The 19,987-nt window shown below is 46.0% G+C and overlaps 1 protein-coding gene across 4 annotated transcripts in view; it reads left to right on the forward strand.

Annotated features, from left to right (window-relative positions):
* The window catches only part of AADAT (aminoadipate aminotransferase), a 1,031,752-nt gene that overhangs the window by 145,542 nt on the left and 866,223 nt on the right, over window positions 1–19,987 (forward strand). The window contains exon 1 of one of the 4 annotated variants that reach the window (XM_069631414.1): window positions 2,721–2,811. The exons of the other annotated variants lie outside the window; for them this stretch is intronic. The gene's annotated coding sequence lies outside the window, so the exon portion shown is untranslated. Of the gene's footprint in view, window positions 1–2,720; window positions 2,812–19,987 lie in introns of those variants that run through there. 4 annotated transcript variants of the gene reach the window in all.

Genomic DNA, 19,987 nt, shown 5'->3' on the forward strand with positions numbered 1-19,987 from the left:
TCTTCGAGTCAGACATACAGTGCACAGAGGTCCAGCCCAAAGAGCCAACCGTGTGTTACACATCACCTTTGAAGATACGGCATTCACCCAGTCAAGACCGGCGCCTCTGCGGGAATCAGGTGAGCGTTACATTTGCATTTCCTTCACTGAAGTCCTGCTAAAAACCAGCAAGGGCAAGTGTTTGCTTGTGTATACATATTGGCCATTTGCCAGGCACTGCCATTAAATGTGCAGGTGCTTGCTTTCCAAACTTTTCCCCCAGGTTCCTTGGACCGCCAGCCCTTCTCGGTATGCCCACGTACCTTTTCTCTTGGTTTGCGTCACCCGAGGAATGGTGCCCTCCTGCGAGCCTCCGGCAACACGTGGGGACTTGGTTTAGCTGTTTGTCGCTTCGCTGCCTTTGATATCCTTCATGGAGGAGCTCCGTCTTGCAGCTCTCCGGTTTGGGGGATGCCAGGAGGTTGATTTGGATACCATCCTTTCTTCTTGGACTACCAGCAGCATACCTCTGTCTTCTGTGCGCAGCATCACCCTCGTCTTTACCGGGTTTGCTGCTGCGGTTCTCACGGCTGCTGGCTGTTCTGGACTCTCCTCGTTGGAGGGTAGCTCTCTCTCGTGGTCCCAGCTGACAGGGATTTGAACTCCTGCACTTCCCTGTTGGGTTGTACAGGACCACTCTGGTTCTCTGGAGTGATCTGCATCCCTCTGGGCATCTTCCTCTTCACAGTACTTGTGTAATCTTTATATGGAAAACCAATAGTGTCCTCTGACATACTAGTTTGGTCTAAGGTATTCAGTTGACTGACTGTAGAACAAAGGATGTTGGCCCTATTCAAAGATAGGAAACAACGGTTGGTCTTTGGCAAAGAGGGCATTTGAGCTAAAACAGCAGGATTATACCGTGTTCTCTGGGAAGGGTCGTCCCTAATCCCATAAGTGGCAACCTCTTCCATGTGATCCTCCCCCTTTTCATCACCCTCAGGAGGACTATTTTAATGTGTACGCACCACACTTGCCCCATGGGAAAGGCCCCCCCTAGGGGAGAAGGGACGACATCCACAGATTAGTCACAGTAATTAGTCACAGTGGCCAACAGCTAGGTTCAGCAGGGTTCCACACAATGGCTAACTGGAAAGCGCACAAGGATCAACACAATCGTCAATTAGGAAACACCAAGTGTAGAGGGAGTACAGAAACTAGGATTGAAGTGTAAAACAGTTTCTGAAATGGTGCTAGCCTCTGAGGTGTAACTATACCAAGGCCGTAGAACGTGTCTAAAATACATCTATGTTGGGAAAGCAAGATTGTACCTAGAATGTGGCTGGGTGCAAAAGAGTGCAGGATCTTGGTTGTGGTTAGAATAAGAAGGTGAGGACAGTGCTTAACAATGCTGCAAGGTACACCTAGATTCAAAACATGTACTTTGAGCAAAGTACACCTAGATCCAAAACATATACTGTGTTTATTGTATATTTAGGAAAGTTTACACTGTGCACAAAATAGTAATGTAATAGTGGCAAGGTTTTTCTGGAGCCCAGAAATGACTGTGCTCCCTTCCTGTACCACCTTACCTGGTTGTCACTGTTGAGGTCTATCTTTGGGCTTCTGTCAGCTAACTGGGCATGGGAGGGAAAGGGAAGCAACGTGGGGAGCGGGTTGCAGGGGCCAAGAGGCATGCCTTTAAAAAATGAAAATGATGATGCTTCGTTACACTATTAGAGTCATGTGGGCCTCATCTGGTCAAGGTTTGCAGCGGAACTGAACCGCTTGCCACGAGAAGCTCAAAAGACTCTGTAGGGCTTACAGTTTGCTGGTCAGCATATGTCCAGACCCATAGCTCTCAACCATTTATGTCACAAAGGTGGGTGAAAACCATAGCTCTCAACCATTTGTGTCGCAAAAGTGGGTCAAAACACCATATTTTGTTTTTGGCGGGTGAGAGCCCATTGAAATGAATGGGCGTGCAGGAGGTTTGGCGCGTGAGTCAGCTGTTTACAAGGTGGGTGACACCTGCCAAAAGCGTGTGAGTTGAGAGCTATGGAAAACACCCGATTTTATTTGTGGCTGGTGAGAGGCCCATTGAAACGTATGGGCGTGTAGGAGGCTTGGCTGGTGAGTCAGCTGTTTACAAGGTGGGTGACACCTGCCAAATGCATGTGAGTTGAGAGTTATGCCAGACCCCACACTGCTCACAACTGATTCTCAGGTTTTTTGGCATTCTCTTGGCAGTGAGGCATAACCGTGTCCAGCACTGGACATCACAGTTTATCAACAGTGACCTGACAACAGGGTACCACCCACCAAAAGCCTGCCAGTTGAGATGTATGTATTTGTCTCCTGGTTAACACCTGGCAAACTTTTTTTTAATGTAATTTCAAATGATCCCCTCTGGTATTAAAGTCTCCTTGTATGACAACATTTTCTGTGATGTCATTATATATGTAAATTTGGGGCAACCACACATATTTTGCCGCATAGGGCTCTGCAAATCTCAATCCTTGATGCTTGGCTTTATTTTTTTGCGACTTTTGGTGTTCTGGTACAGTACATGCAGGACTAAATGTTTATATTGCAGGATGCAATTGATACAAATGTTAGGACAGAATGGTAGTCTGGCCTGACAATTATAGATCTGCACTTGCAGAACTGTGTTAGTTATGCCTGCTTCGAATCGTGTGTTCGGAGATCAACTGATTGAGTCTGACTAAGTGTGTGCTCTGGGTATAGGTTGAAGTATGCTGGACTAGAATAGGATCGCGCGAGGCTCTGCTGAGAAATTATCTCTGCCCGACTCGTTTCATTACAATTCAGGTAGATAAAAGCAGTGCATGTTTAGCAAGTTCAGCCGACGACTTCAAATGTACAGATCAGTAATTGTATATCGATGTTTCTAGCCTGAGAATGTGTTTCAGCTGAAACTTTCGCTCGTGTGCTGCTGATATTTTACTGTGTGCTTAAATGAAACCATCATGCTGCAATGTTATGCAGCGCCGCTATGCTGTTATCCTTCCCTGTCTGGTCTGTCACAATACCCTATGTACGTGAAGCGTTACTACTGGAGCTGCTTTCTCTCGGGGACAGGTGCAGCGTCTGCTTTCCAAACAGTTGGCACCCATTTGATAGGAATGATTCGCTGCACACTCGCGCATAATTTCTCCGACAGTTAAACACACACTCTTGTTTTAATTCCCTTAAATTGACAGCTTTACCTAGTGGCGGCAAGGCAATCTGCCTGCAAGTAGGATGGGCGATATGTTTATTGGACCTACTGAATACCAATTCATAGATGAAACTTAATTGAAGAGTTGTTTTATGGAAATAGTGCACTCGTGTTAGATTTTCCTCGTGTTCATTTTCGTTGTGGGAAAATACCTGACGTCAATTGCCGGTGCTTATCTAGCTATATTTAGAAAAGTGAAAATGTGTCGTTTGTCTTGGCGAAGCGTTGTTCCTTATACAATTCTACACCGCGTCACCACTCTGCACCCAATTTTGCATGGTTTCCTGTTAGGACCCTCCAGACATTACTGGATACATAACATTTGGACACCCCACGTCTTTCCCCTGATTTTAGCACCACATCAGACGGTTGCCTGAAATCAGCAAAACATCAATGTGGTTGTAAAAGGGCCGGTCTTTGACCCTAGAATGCATGGTTTCTGGGACATTTGCACTGCAACGAACTGCACCACGCCAGGGTGAGGCAACAGGTGGGGAGAGAGCACAGTAGGTCCCAGTATGCAGCAGTACACCAACTCTCGCCTCCCCCCAATGTCTGCTCTAGGGTATGTCCCCTAGTCACACACGCCCATTCTCAGTGCAAAGCACATCAAGCGAAAAGCGAATCGGAACAGCGACCTACAGGATCAGTGATTTTGAACAATTGATGAGTGTTGTCATGTCTTTCCACAGAGCCCGTTCAGAGATTGGGTACTTTTTGCTAGTTTAATATGAAATCTAAAACACTTGAGAGAAGCTCTGTACTGGGCTCGTCCTCACAAAAAAAGCACTGGACCCAGACTTCACTGTAGGTAAGGTTACTATCCGTTGGTGTACGTGAGGTAAGTATAAAGGGTAGTTAGACCACTACAAAGGTAGGCAAAGCGCTGGCACATCCACACCCAGCCAACTCCTTGGTGTAACTGCCACTCACAGAACACGCCAGCAGTCACACAAAACGTTACACACCAGAATTTGTCATCTGAGTGGGCCCTGATCGGGAGGCCCAATTTCTATAGGGTGTGGGTGTAGGAGTGCCCTAAACACATTGAGCCAGATTTCCGAAATCCATGATCGAGCAAAATATATCCCCCCGGATCCATAAAAATCCATTTGCACCGTTCAGTTAGTTTAGTCTGTTGGACTGCTTTAAGCAGCCTGGATTCAAACCTAGTGTGTTGGGACCAGAGGCGAGACACTTCCCCCTAAGACTACTTGAATGTCTGATCAGGATGCTTGCTACTATTGCATTCAGTGACAGAATGGGGATTCATGGACAAGACTGAGAGGGCCATGGGTAGGCTCAGTGTGGAGGTAGAGCTTATGGTGGGGGTAATTAAAATCATGGAACGTTTGTTGCACTCGTGACATTAAGTGGTTTTGCTGACCAAGTGATTTCCCCAGGATCACTCAATTTGTTCAAGTGGGAAATCTGCACTCCCCCCTCCATCCGTGCATCCCTTCCAAAGTGTACCTCTTCCAGCCACTCATTTGTTCCCTTCCATTGCATCCCTTCCAAAGTGTACCTCTTCCAGCCACTCATTTGTTCCCTTCCATAAACTCCCACGCTACTTTGACTTTCCATTTGCTACTTGCTTCAGCTTCCCTCCACTCCCCCTTATCCATAAGGAAAGCAATTGTCAAAGCATGAAAATTAAACGGTATACTGCAGAACCCCGAACAAAAGCCCGAGGTGAATCACAATCGTGCTCTGAGAACAAGTTATGTATAATTTTAAAAAAATGCTATACTGCTATAAAAACAGTACAGAGAGAAGGAGAAGCAAGCAAACTAGTGTGGCATCATCAATTTATCTAGCTTCCCTTCCGTTCCCATCTGGTCTCCCCTTTCTATTCTATCCTCTCCTCCTTCACCTTTCACCCCCAGTTACCTTCCACGAGATCCTTGTGACCACCATTCTCAACTACTTCCACTCCCATCTTCACCCACTATGACTTCTTGACCTGGCTAGGAGAATCGAGGATGATGCCTCCTCTTCCTCTGTGACGGCTGAGCAACGCTGCTCCCAATACTTCTGTGCCTGGGAACCGGGGGGTCGCTGACGTCATCTGGAAGTGATATTTACATGCTGAAGCCGTTAGATAAATATCACAGCTATGCTTTTGCGTGCTGCTTGGGCATTTCTAGCCCGATTTCCTTGAGTGAGGGCTTGTTGGAAAGGGGAGACTCTCCCCTTTCGTCAGTCAAGGAGATTGCATGTCGAGGATCGTTCGATAAATAAAAACAAAAAAATGCCAATATATTTTGCCTTCTTTGGGAGCAGATGGGTGCTGTTTTGCACCCTTTTGCCCACAAGGAAGACAAACAAAAAAAAGCCAACCAGGCACAATTGGAGGTATTGGGGGGTGGGCCCTGTGCCTGTGGGCCAGTCCCCCCCAGAAAGCCCCAGGGAGGGGCAGATTCCTGCCTCTTCCCTGGGGGAGGGGGGAAGTCAGGGTCTGATCCCATTTTGCTACCCCAGGGAAGCAGCAAGGACCACTTGGCCACCAGGGATATGATCTTGGGGTGGGGAGGGGGCAGGCCAATCAGCCCCCCCCACACCCCACAAAATGCCAACCAGATGGCATAATGTTAATTTGCCTTTTTGGGTGGCAAATTGGTGCACTTTTGTGCCGTTTTGCCCCTAAGGAAGGCAAAACAACATTACACTCCATATATAGTGGAACGCTTGGGGGTATGAGGGGGCTGGCCCTGTGCCTGTGGGCCGGCCCTCTTAGTATTTCCCGCCCTCTTCCCCCCCCCTTGATGGACAGACCCCTGCGGCTTCCCTGGGGGGGTGGCGAAATTGGGGTTCTAGCCCCATTTTGCTACCCCTGGGAAGCAGCAAGGACCACTAGGCCGCCAGCAATATGATCTTGGGGGTGGGTTTCCTGGGTGCCCCCCAGGCCAATCCGCCCCACTCCCCAAAAAATGGCAACAAGATTGCAGAATGTTGTTTTGGGGGTATATTAGTGTTGTTTTGCACCCATTTGCCCCCACGAACGGCAAAGCAATATAGGGCAATTTTGCCAGAGGAACACTTGGGTGCATCAGGGGGCTGGCCTTATGCCTGTAGGGCCAGCCCCCTCAGGAATCCGTCCATGAAGGGGCAGATCCTTTCTGCTTCCATAGGGGGGCAGAATTGAGGGTCTGGTCCCATTTTGCCAACTTTGAGAAGCAGTAAGGAGCACTAAGCCACCAGGGAAAAGATATTGGGGTTGGGGACAGTTTTGCCCTTGCTGGTCAGAGTACCCCCGGCTTTCCTGGATTTCTGGCCAGGCCACGTTAGAGCTTTTCCCTCTGGGAAGGGATGGAGACCCTGCAGGGGCTCCCTGGGATCGCCGCTGGGCTGTGGGCCGGTTGATCCCCATGCAAGGGCTCCTGGCCGTCCTTGAGCCCTGGCTCAGCTGCATTACAGCTTTTCCCTCCAGGGAGGGATGGTCGCCGGGGCTCCGTGAGACTGCCGCTGGACTTGGGAGATTGTCGACCAACAAGGGAGACAGGCGCCCAAGGCCCAGTACATCACCACGATTGTTCTGGAGCTCTGCATTACAGATTTTCTCTCTGGGGAGGGATTGGTACACTGCCGGGGCTCCCTGGTGGGGTAAAGCTGTAACGCAGGCCAGCCAGAGCTCTAGGACGTTCGGGGGTGATGCCTCTGGCCTTGGGCGCCTGTCTCCCATGTGAGTTGACCATCCCCAAGTCCAGCGGCTGTCCCAGGGAGCTGTGGCAGGATCCCAACTACTCTCTGGAGAGAAAAGTTGTAACGCAGCCCAGCCAGAGCTCCAGGATCGTCAGGGCTGCTGCCCTTTGCGTTTGCCGCCTGTCTCCCTTGTTAGTTGGCCATCCCCAAGTTCAGTAGTAGTCCCAGGGAGCCCGGCAGGGTACCAATCCCTCCCTGGAGGGAAAACCTGTAGCGCAGGCCAGGCAGAACTCCTGGATGGATGGGGTGATGTCCTCGTCCTTCAGTGCCTGTTTCCCATGTTGGGCGACCATCCCCAAGTTCAGCAGCGGTCCCAGTGAGCCCTGGCAGGGTCGCCATCCCTCCCTGTAGGGAAAACCTGTAATGCAGGCCAGCCAGAACTCCAGGATGGTCAGGCATGATGTCCTCAGCCTTTGGTGCCTGTCTCCCATGTTGGATGACCATCCCCAAGTCCAGCTGTGGTCCCAGTGAGCCCCGGCATGGTGCCCATCCCTTCCCAGAGGCAAAAGCTGTAACGCAAGCTAGCCAGACTTCCGGGACAGTCGGGGGTGCTGTCTCTGGGCTTGGACTCCCTTGTTGGTCGACTATCCCCAAGATCAGCGGCGGTCCCAGGGAGCCCCGGCAGAGTCCCCATCTTTCCCTGCAGGGAAACCCTGTAACACAGGTCAGCCAGAACGTCTGGGTGGTCGGGGGTGATGTCTCAGGCCTTTGGCGCGTGTCTCCCTTGTTGGGCGACCATCCCAAAGTTCAGCGGCGGTCCCAGTGAGCTCCCGCAGTGTCCCCATCCTTCCCTTGAGGGAAAAGCTGTAACGCGGTCCAGCCAGATCTATGTGCTGGCCTTGGGGACGGTCGACCCACATGGAAGAGGGCCGCCCTAGACCAGGGACATCACCCTCGACGATAAGAATTTCCTCTTCCTAGGCCCTTTGGTGTACCAGCGGTTTAGCCTTTTCCGTTTGTGCCCAGGTAAGTGCACCAACACATGTGACGTACCGTTTTTGTCTGGACACCTGTGGGAACGTGGGAAGGAGAAATGTGGTGTTGCAGGCTTGTTTTGGTGGTTTCCTGGTGGCAAATGTTGGAAAATTGTGTTTGTTCTCCACTTTTTGGAGTTTGCTGGGCCTTGTGGGTAGTAAATTCTAGGGGGCTTGGCAAAAGTCAGACCTCTTTGGATTCCCCCGGGGGTGGTCTTTTTAGAAATGTATGGGGTTCCCCGGTTTCCTTGGTGGCTGCGACACCCCAGGCCCAAATCTCTTGGTTGTCCAGACGGCCAAAACTAGTATTCCCCAGGGCGTCTGATGTACCAGAGGTTTAGCCCGTTCCCTTTGCTCCCGGTCAGTGCACCGACACATGTGAGGTACCGTTTTCATCTGGACACCGGTGGGAAGGTAGGACTTGTTGTTTTCTCTTGATTTTCAGAACGTTTTCACACATTTCCTACTGCACTTTGGTACACAGCCCTTTCATTTCCCAAATGTGACCTACGTTAGTCGCTGCGTTAAGCACACTGCACTTTTGCAACCTGCACAAGTCACCTATCCTTCGAAAAGGTCTGCCTGTGCTCTTTCAAAAAATGTATGCTCGCCTTTCTTCACCACATTCGTTTTCCTCATTTTCAAATGCTAAGTACGTCTGTTTAGTCCGTCAGCATGAAAATCCTTTGTACCATGGCACCGTTTTGGCTCCTGGTATTGCTTGTTTTGTGAAACATCACCAAAAATGTGTGATTTCCTAACTAGATGAGTCAGGGGATTGTAGCCGTGCATTGGTTTTCTCAATATTGACAGAAGCCATTACCATACCAGTCCAAACATGTCCAGCACGTACTTTTTTTCACTCACTTTTTCAATTTTTTTCCCAAATTATAGAAATGTTAGGTATATAGTTGTTGCCTGCTTGCGTAAATAGCCCCTTGCTGAATGTGTCTACTTTTCAGAAATGTATGCCTTTCTGGGTTCCCATCAAGCTTTCCTACCAACCCCTTCCATTCCTTCCAAGCAGGTCCTATAAAAAAAAGGAAAAATCACCTACCTCCCACAAAACTGATGGTAGGTAACCTTGGAAATAAATGTTTCCACTCAACCTGTTCCTGAAAGCTTGGAAATGGGGACTCCAGAACTGTAAACCATTTGTTCCTAGCTCTTACAAGAAAAAAACACAGGCTTCTTTGTACATCATTTTATTGGCATTTTCTGAAAAAAACACATTTACTCTTTTTTTATGTTATCTCAAACCGCTACACCAAACTAGGATTCCTCAGTGGCGTTATGACCGCCTGCATGTGGGATGAAAAGGGGCCAAATTTGGCAGAGATATCTCCTGTAACTAAAAAGTTACAAGGGATTGAATGCGACATACCAAAATCTCCAAAAAAGGGGTCAGCACTGGGAGGGAAAACTCTTAGCAGTTAAGGGGTGAATTCTCAGACGCTGTATCCTGAACAATACCTCCCTGAACACTCTGGCTAGTCTCAGCAGGCCACAGAGAAGGTGCTTGTGGTCCCACCATCTATTAAACCATGAGTGAGGCTTTTTGGAATAGATTTTACAGCACACTGAATCTCTTTTAGGGGCAACACATGTTGGCAGGTAAGGCAGTAACAATGAATGATTTGCCCAGGATTATAGTGGTAAAGCCAGAATGTGAGCATTGCCTTTCACTTAAGTACGTGACCACGCATCTTCTCAGCTCAAGTTGCTACAAATATGTGTTTGTTTGGTTTTGAATACATCACATAATTCTCAATTATATACATATTACCTTAAAAATGCATACATCAACCCGAAAATGTATACATCGCTGTACAAAATGAAAAGAGTAAGGGAGTAATTTTGTTTTGAATCCTGAATTGGATGGAGGGGAGGAACCTGTAAGACCAGGCAAACGTGTAAGCTCTGCTCTCCAACTTAGCCTCCCAAATCATACAAAATCCTACACCACATGAAGAGTCTGTACATTATTTTAGCTCCACGTTTCCAATCCGCTTGACTTGAAACTGACCCTGTATGATTGTAGGTTTTATTTTCCCCATCCTGAATGGAAGCATTCAGACTCCAGCATGTAAGTTAATAAGAATTTACAAAACATCTCTTACAGACACAAAGTGAAGTTAATTGCGTGACAAGGTCAGTTTCACACAGCTTGTTCCGTACCCCATAATTTCTAATCATCCAACAATCGCACTTAAATAGCATATTAAAATCTTCCATAATTTGAAGAAAGTAGTAACACAGCAGTGGTTACTGCCAGTTACCTTTTACCATCTCAAATCAGTTTTTGTCGTATATAATCTGCGGCTGAGACGCATTAAAACAATAAGACCTCACTGGGAGGGCCTGTGTTGCCCTGGCTGTTTGCAGTGGTTGTAGTGTACGGAACGAAGTAGTGTAACTATGTTCCCTGCTGGCCTGCACCCACTCCCCACAAACCCCATCACCACGCCCCTTCCCACACACAATACAATCCCCAAAACACATGCACCTGCTGTTTAAGGGAACGTTCAGTGTAGTGCACTGAAAGTGCAAGTTTCAACTTCTCCCTACACTTTTATTTTAAAACAAAACCATTACAGAACGGTTTCTTTTCAAAATAAGTATAAGAACAGTAAAACAATTTAAAAAAGTAGAAGAGCACTGCTCCCAACCGCTGCCGCTCACTTCGACCACTGGCTGTTTGTCTTTGACAGGAGATAGGCAGGGTAGAAGGGTCACTTTGGGCATTTGTCCCTTGTTACATCCACCTCTGATTGCACTCTGCAGGTAACATTTAAATGCCGTTTTATAGGTTAAAAAAATTGCCCATTTTATACTTTACCAGCATGATAGGAAATGCTCTTCCTCCAAGAAAGCACTGGACCCAGGCTTCAATTTAGGTAAGTGTATTGTCTGTTGGTGTACGTGAAGTAAGTGACACACAGGGAGATCAACAACTCCAAAGGTAAGCCAAACACTGGCATATCCACACCCAGCCAGCTCCTCAGTGTAACTGCCACTCACTGAACACTCCAGCAGTGTCTCACACACATTATGTCAGACTGACCCCATGACGTTTCAATTTCTCTGCCTTCCAAACCCCAACCTGAGATCATAACAAGCTCCTATCCGTTGGCTCCAAGATTCGAATGAATGCGTTTTTATTTTTTGGAAATGTGTAAGGCGCCTATACAACAAATGGTGTTTCAAGGCGCATTGTGGCAGTCATCCATGCATGCAGGTATGCTGATTCTTCAGACCACGACCATGTGACTCTTGGGGGCGGGGGAGGAATAACTGCACGTCCGGTCTTTAAATAGAATCTGAGAACCAAGGGGTAGTGTAGCCATGCTCAAATGAGCCCTGCTCTGGGGAACGTACACATCATCTCGTATGTCCCGCCACTCTTGTCAGCACATACCGATGCTTCCAGCTGTTCCAAGCCGTGCCTGCCACCTGAGCCCAGTCTTGTTAATTCCCTTTATGTGCTGGGACTTTGTCATGTGTGATTATTTTGTCTACTTTAGCCATGAACCATGACATGAGTTCTAGTTAGGATCTAGCAGTTGACACACGTTATCTTTGAAAATGTATAGTTTTATCTCTGCCTTTTGATCACCTGTAACGTGTGCGAAGCAAAAGCACAATCTCGTAATTAAGAGAGCTTAAGGTGCATACATTATGTCGAGCCCCAAAAGGAACATTTTAACATAACAAAATCAAGTTTCGAGGTGTCAGAAAGCAGCTACAGCTTTGGTTAGAAAATAAAGTGATGAAAACGTTTACCTGAATTGCAAAGTTCTAATCTCGTTTCCCATTCAACATAATTGGTTTCTGGTTTTTAAATATTCGTGGGCGAGTGGAGGAGGCACTTGTTGGCCTTGGCCCCACCTCTCCCGCCTCCCGGCCTTATGGCACCTGATTGGGCCGTGCTCTAAGTACAGGCCCGTTTCTTGGACCGGCGAAGCGGTCGGCTGCCCAGGGCGCAATTGCCCTGGTCCCTGGAGGGTGAAATTTGCAAGTTTGTGGTGCGCGATTGCCATGGGGAGAGTTTCGCAGTACAGTAGCCATAGCAGGTACTGGCGCTGCCAAGTACTATGTGACATTACTGAAATCAGAGGCTCTGAGAACCTATGCGCCACTTGCGGTGGGGGCATAAAAGGGCACCTTTCCTTGTGGCCCTCCGCCTTTGCAATCCTGCAGGACTATAACACCACAGTGGAATAAAGATGGGTGCTTTCCTTTGAGCGTTCCTGGCTTCCCGGACCCTACGAAGAAAGAAGACTGCATTGCATCATCGACTGGTTTGTGTGCACAACTTCTCAGAAAGAAGGTAGGTACTGTCCGATGTTTCTTTAAACTGTGTGCGCGTTTGGCATTCTTTTCGACGTATTTCATGCCGTGTATGTGTTTGATATGTTGTTTTATTATGCTTTGTTGCTTTTAAGCAATATTTTGAAAAAATGTTTTTAAAAATCAGAAGGATATTTGCACAATGTTTCTATGTTTCCTGTATTTGGGTGCTGCGAAGCAAGAAAAGGAAAGACATTTTAACTTCCACAGTGACCTGCTATCAAACCAAACATAATTCTTTTTTCGTTCCGGTTGCTCTTTCAGGAGTGAGTTAGTGGTTTTGCCCCTGCCTTAAACGAGACAGTGTTCACTAGCAAGCGAGGCCAAGATCTAAAGCGTGGGAGTTAATTGTAATTAGAGCTCGGCCGTGGCCTGGCGCCCTCCAGACCCCTCGCATTCCCCCATTCACAGCCTGGCCCCGGCGCTAGCATCTCGGGCTGCTCTGTTTCAGTCATTGAGGCTGGGACAGTATTTCGGTGGGGAGCCAAGCCACGGGATCCATTCTATAAAACCTCTGTGTGACTCTGCACACACAAACTTCGACCCTAACACCACGCCAAAGCTATCACGTTATTCTGCAAACCCCTCGACTCTGGAATGGATCCTGAAAAGGGGATCAATTGTATTTACACATGTGCCTAGAAGGATATTGCACAATGGCTGTTTCTGTGTTTACTGTATTTGGGTGTTTAAATTGTGAGCGTGTTCAAGGATGTTTGCGTTTCGTCTTTATTCAGCGTGTGTGTTTAGAATGTTGTTGCCAATTGCCCTGCATAAATTACAATCACATTGTGTTACTTGGTATTTTCTATATATGTGCTGTTTTATACTGTTGTTGAATTTGATATAGGGTTTGCAGACGTCCTGGTTTTGCTGTGACTGTCTGGTATTTGGTGCTCTGTCTGCCTTTCTCAAGATTATTTTCCCATTGAAAACTGCGGTGGTCCCGGTTTTTTGTAGTAATTCTTCTTAGCTGGCAGGCAGGAAGGCACAATCTGTGTGGGTTGCCATAAGGATCTTACTAACAATTCCAATTACAGTGGCAGGTGGTGAGAGGAGCTTTAGTAAATTGAAACTGATAAAGACATACTTGCGCTTCGCTTCGTAATGGCAGAGGAAAGGCTATCCGCTCTTGCAATACTTTCAATTGAGAGTGAACTTGTTGAAAACATTGATTATGCAGCAGCAATAAATGCTTTTGCAGCAGCAATAAATGCTTTCACAGCAGCAAAGTCAAGGAGAGTGACCTTAACATAGATTAAAAATGGACACAAATTAAAATAGTATATACTGTTTGTGTTCTCTGCTTTGTCGAGGAGTTACTGCAATGTTCTTGAATCATGATGTAATAAAACCGATTTTCATTTGTTTAGCAGTGATTTATTGACTTTGGGTAGGAGTTCCTTAATGGTGTAGTTTGGGAGAGGCGCGCGAGGTGTGTGGGATGGGGGATGGGGGAGGGTGCTCATTCCTAGTGATTCGCCCTGGGCACCAAATGGACTAGAAACTGTCCTGTCTAAGTAAGTGGCCAGAAGCACTGTACTTTCGAGACTCAAGGGCTGAAGGCAAAGGGCAGATCCCATCCCCCATCTGTAGCTGCAGAGTGTCCCGTCAGGCGAACAGGGCAACCAGTTAAGGTGGCACGGTTTGGGAGCACATCCATCACTGTGCCCCTAAAACTCTGCCACTTCTACATTGCCACCACCTGCTCCTAACATCCATTGTATTGAACTTGGAAGAATCCTGTGAGGCTAGCAAATTTTGTTACACTTAGAAGAATTGTGAAGTTAGCCGATGTGTTGCACTTAGAAGAGTTTTAAGGGTGGGCAGTGTGTTTCACTTGCAGGAATTGTGAGGGTGGCTACGGTGTTGCACTTGGAAGAGATTTTTGGGTAGGCAGATGGCACTTGGAGGAATTCTGAGGGTAGGCAATGTATTACACTTAGAAAAATTGAGGATGGCCAAGGTCTTGTACTTGGGGAAATTTTGGGGTGGCCAATGTGTTGCATTTGCAATAATTCTGATGGTAGACAATGTATTGCACTTAGAAGGATTTTGAGCGTAGCTAATATATAGAACTAGGCAGAACGTGATGTAGCTGTCCACTGACCCACTAACAATGCTCCGATATCCTTCTTACCCACACTAAAACATAGAACAAACACCACCATACCTCTACAGCAGCAAAGCATGAGACCCTCTCAAATTTCACACACCATACAAAGCCAACCATGCACATACCCATACTCCAAAAACCACAAAATGACTACCAGCTAAAAACAAACTTGCGCACAGTGACTGGTTTTTCCAAACTGAAGCTACAGACAGCACATCAAAGCTCTCTGGCACTTTCCTCTCTCAGTCCCACTAACTAAGCCCTCTCAATCCTCCATCCTTTTCAGGACGCCACAAAAAGTGGCAGCGGTACACGGTATAAGTCACAATAGCATAACATAACATACTGAAAATGGTGAAGGAGCTTGAAATTAATACCTCTAATGGTAGAACGTCCGACAGATATCCTTTGAAATACTACCAGTTCCAATTAATGGAAAGGTCAACAAAAGTGTCATATTTTTTTAAAACCTCTGGTCAGACGCATGTGGTGTTTTGCCAAGGCACTCCAGCCTATGAAAATACTCACAAAAATGTTTTAATTCACAGTTAACTAGGATGTTGGGGCGGGTGGGTTGCCATAGGTATAATGGGATATGGTACACCTATCCTATAAGGCTTCGTGCAGCTGACCTCGGCAGTGGGGCTTCTAACATTATTTGCTAATGACCTGCATGCGTTTTGCCGCCTTTTCAGCAGAATGAGTGTGCTGTGATCTACAGTGGACCGTAAAGTCGGTGAGGTTCAAACTATAACCATAAAAGTGATGGGTGTAAGGTTTTTATTTTTTTATTTATTTGTATGTGTTCCAAAGTGGAACTTAAAATTCTTATTCCTGCATTCCCACAAGTCCACAGGGGCCTCAGCCCAGCATTTTCAATGTTTCTTGAATGGTCTTCACTAAGGCAATTTGCCACGTTGTTCTGTCCCCTCCAATCAATCTGAGCCACCATTGATCGGCATCAATGTCCGTTTGACCAGAGGTGGTCCAGGTATGCTGATCTTATCGCTTGGTTCGTTGGACAGGCCATTAATAGATGGCAAATTGTTTATTTTTCGGCACCACAGAAACGACACTCACTTGTGTCCGAGATACCTCGAATATAGCGAATCTCGTTGGTTTTAATTAGATTTAATCTTATCCTGAACAAGTAGTTTCTAGATGTTCTGTTTGGGAATTTTTTAATGTACCTCTGAAGTTCATTTACTTTGCACAGAGTATGTGGAAGATGAGCTAAAAGGTTGTTTGTTGTAACTTCCGCTTGAGTATGTGACCAGTCGAGGTTTTTAAGTTTTTCGCACACTCTGACCGGATTTGAAGTCAGGTCGTCTTCTGTGCATGCTACTGAGGCCAATAAGGCTAAATTTCCTCTTTAATTTATCAGCATTTTCACTGTGTCCGTTTTCATTTCTTAACCTATCATTGTGCAGATGTTCTGTTCATCTTGGGTGATGCACTTTCGGTAAAGCAGAACCAAATTGATTTTAACTGTACCTGCTAAGGAAAGGAGACTCAGTTCTCGTCGGATAGTCGGCATTGAAGTAGAATTTGGCAAGCACAAGACTTTTTTTTTTCCAGAAGTGTCCTAACTTTGTCCAGAGCTTTTTTGGAATTTGTGGCATTGCTTTGGCTCCGTATGTAATTGAAGGCACTACTTTTTTCTTATAGAATTCAATTACCGGGATTGTCGAAAATTTTCCGAATTTTAGGTCTATGGCTTTGCCTTGGGCTGCTAGTTTTTTTATTTTCAGGCTTTCTTGCATTGCACTTTCTGTACTGGAACTATCAAGGATCACTCCCAGATATTTGAATTCATTTGTTCTCTCAATCTCTGTGTATTCTAAATACCATTTGTATTTGTCGGATCTTTTTGGTGCTGATTCCAAAATTAGTATTTTTGTTTTGTCTTTGTTGATTTGTAAGTTATTTTCCACTGTATAACGTAAAAGGTTTGTTTGTTGTCTTTGCAGTCCTATCTGGGTCTGATCAAACAGGACAAGATCGTCGGCGTACAAGAGTCGGCTAATTTGTACCTTGGCCAATTTTGGCAGAAAGGTTTTTGTAAGGTCTTCTGTTTCGCTGAAGTCGCCCATGTACGCTAAGAATAGTTTGGGAGCAAGAGGGCACCGCTGTTTAACCCCCCTACCTATTGGAATTTGTGCAGAGACTTGTCCTTCTGGGGTTAGTCGCACTCTGAGAGGAGTGTTTGTATGCAAGGCTTTTAGTGGCAGGAGGATCTCCTTAGGGCATTTCCACCCTTCGAGTTTGGACCAAAGTCGAGACCTATCTCCAGGTCAAAGGCCTGGGAAAGGGCAACGAAGGCCACAAATGATCTGGGTTTTCCTTCAAGAACCTTACTCTTTAAAATGTTGATAACTAAGATGTTAGCCGATGTACCGACATTTTTTTTAAAGCCTGTTTGGAATCTGTCATGACCTGGGGCAAGTTTAGCCCAAGTTTGCAGTCTTTTCAACAGTAGGGCCCCAAAAACCTTTCCGATGCAATCTAAAAGGGCAATTGGTCTGAAGTTTGAAGGCTCACACACGTCCCCCTTTTTGTAGATTGGGACGATAGTCGCCTTGGTCCAGGAAGATGGAATAGATTTTGATTTTGCGCATCTCACAAAGATCTTTTTTAGGAGGTTTGACCACTCTGTCGGATTTTGTTTTAGGTCCATGTTAGAAATCCCATCCGGGCCGACCGCTCGGGAATTTTTTTGTTTTTTTAGGGTCTCAAAGATTTCTTCTTGATCGTCGAAGTGTAACCAACTCGAGGGGTCGTTTTCTGTACAGTCATCGTCCTCCTTTGTTGGAGCTTCAAAAACAGTTGTAAAGTGGTCAATCCATTTCTGCTCCCCCATTGAGTTGATGATGGAATTTTTCTTCAACGGGGTTGTAGATTTTATAAGAGACCAGAATTCCCTGGCTTTGTTGCCACAGATCGCTTTCAGGACTTTTTCCGAGTCTTGCTGGTAGAGAAGTGAGTGGTGGTTTTTTACCCAGTTTCTATAGTTTCTGGATTCTTCTGACAGTTTTGTCTCCTGTTGGCTGGACGGCGTTTGCTTTAGTTGTCTCTTAATTCTTCAGAATTCACGCCTTTTTAAGGCCAGCTGGGCATCATATGTATGTTTATGTGTGGTATCGGGAATTAGAGATGACTTCTTTTTTTTAGAAAAAGCCACAAGCAAAGGCACATAGATTGGTTTGGGGTTTTCTTCCGACAAACCCTCTTCAGAGTTTCTTTGTGTAAGCTTCCTTACTGCCGATGTTGAAAGATTTAGGCGATTTCCCTGATTGTTTACTTCAACACCGTAGGGCTCATCATTAGCTCTGTGGAAGTTGGTCGACTAAGTTGTTATTAGTTCATTGTGGTCACTGTCTATTGTCTTGCGCACCTTGAAAGTTGTTACAGTTTCCAAAAAGGGACGGGAGACATAGATATAATCAATTGTTGCTCTCAACGCTCCCTGTTCCAATGTCGGCAGACGGTCTTTCTCCATAAAGACCATGTCAAGAGTTAACATATGTCGTGAGGACATCAACTTGCATCAAAGTTTTCCTCTCTGAGCTGCTGCAGTAGTTTTGGCATTTTTCCCCTCTGTTGCACAGGGTTTTTTAGATGTGATGTTGAGGTCTCTGCAGATTATAAGAAATGAAACCTGGCGCGTTGACTGGATTTCATCAATTATTTCTTCCATCATATGGATAAAGCTTTTTGAATCTGTAGTCGCTGGATTCCAATGGGTATTTAAAATTGCTATTTCTGTGCTTTGCGCCTTTTCAGAGCCTTCGAGTTCAATGAGGACTGCCAATATAGGTAGGTTAGTCAGCAGAGTTTCTTTCATTTTCATGCCTACACCGTTTCTGCAGGCGACAAGTAGACCGGATGATGGTCGGCCTAGTAGGCCTTTTTTGCAGGAGCCAGGACTAGATCCTAGCCATCCAGGATGGGTTTGTCGATGAGCCATGTTTCTTGTAGGCAGATCACGTCAAATGATGCTAAATCAGCATCATTCCGGGTCGTCAAGTGGGTATATCCACGAGTATTCCAGGAGCAAAGTTTTAGTACAGTGGAAAGCGGGTCTGCTGGCAAGATGTCTTTGTCGTAGCTCTGCCGACCTTCGAGTTGGTATTTATTCAGGTTTTTTTAAAGTGCTTTTGGGAGCCAGGACCAAATTCCCTGTGAGTTTCCATTTGATTGTGGAATTTCGGGCGCTTTCATTGGGTCTAAATTGGTTGTTTGCGGCGCCCTAGACGTTTGGAGACTCTTTGTTCACTGCTTTCTGTGGGTTTTTATTTGAGCTTGTGTCCCTATTTTTCCCACTTGTTGAGTTCCTTTCCCTTCTTCTTTGGGAATTGGCCTGCTCCTGGTACGTTTGCTTTGTATAACGGTGGTCCTCGATCTTATTTCTAGTAGAGCCTGTATGTATGGTCTTTGCTGAGGCGTTTTCCTGTGTTTCTCTGCACTCTCCAATTTTTGTCGAATTTCCAGTCACCCTGTAGCCAAATTTAAATAATTCCTCTACTTCGTCCATTATTCGAGTCTGTATTTTCTTTGATGGAATGTACAAGTAACTTTTTGCTCTACAATTGGAATGGTAGGAATCCACTAGCTTCAAGTCCTCTGATTTGATCTGTCGAAGCGCTGGAATGAAGCCAAAGAGCGTTAAGACTCCTCTTCTGTTGAGAATTATTTCGTCCAGATTTTTTGTCCGTTGTTCTATTTTTAAAGTCCAAACGGTCCTTTTTGTGGAGTTACGTCGATCGTGGTAGGATTCAGTTTTTGATTTGTAATGGGCCCTCCGTGGGAATTCCTTTTCCTGAATTGAGTCTTCTTTTGGGCTCTTTTTACTTGAGGTTCACCGCAAATCTTCTCTGCTTGGTTTTCTGCCCCTCTCTGTGTTTATACCGGAATCCGGTTTTGGAGTCCCCCGATTTGGCGAAGGAGACTCTGTCCTTGAGGAAAATGATACTTTCCTTTGTCCAACGTTAGTTTGATTGGTTTTTGAGGTATGGTGCAGGATGTTCCTTCTTTCTTCCATGGTACAAAAGGGTGGACTCTTTGGTTGATGAGGCAGGATACTAGGAGACGCCTTTTCCTCAACTTTGTTCTTTTCTAATGGGCATGCTACTTGTCGAATCCTTTTCTAGGTGTTCACTAAGGTTCATTAGCTGGTCGGCCAGGAAGTCTTCAACTGTTTTTGGAAAATGTTTAGTTCCTGTGTCTTTTTAAATCTGAAAGACAAGAGTAGAGCCCTGAAGTGTAGAATGACGGTTCTTTGCGATATGGGCCCTGGTTCTGACTTATCCGTTTTTTCTGCCGGTGTTCCATTCTGTACACAAAATATCGGGTAAGCCTGATCTTTTTCATTGAGTTGAGTTTGATTTCCATTCAGTATTGGTGTTTCTTCACTGATATGTATGACTTCACTTTGGTCATAGTTAACAGCACCATTTTTGATGGTATTCGGGGGCTCACTAGCCACTGAAATGGCTGCCAATGATGAAGTTGGTGAGCTTTGTGTTTGTGTGGAAATCGAAGTCCTCTCTTGGTCAGCTGGAAGTACGACTTTTGATTGTTCTTTTAATGATAAAGGGTTTGTTTTTAGACGTTCGTCAAAGGCGG

Source organism: Ambystoma mexicanum, chromosome 6q, assembly GCF_040938575.1.
Source record: "Ambystoma mexicanum isolate Mex_15411 chromosome 6q, UKY_AmexF1_1, whole genome shotgun sequence".
In the NCBI taxonomy this organism is placed as follows: Eukaryota; Metazoa; Chordata; class Amphibia; order Caudata; family Ambystomatidae; genus Ambystoma; species Ambystoma mexicanum.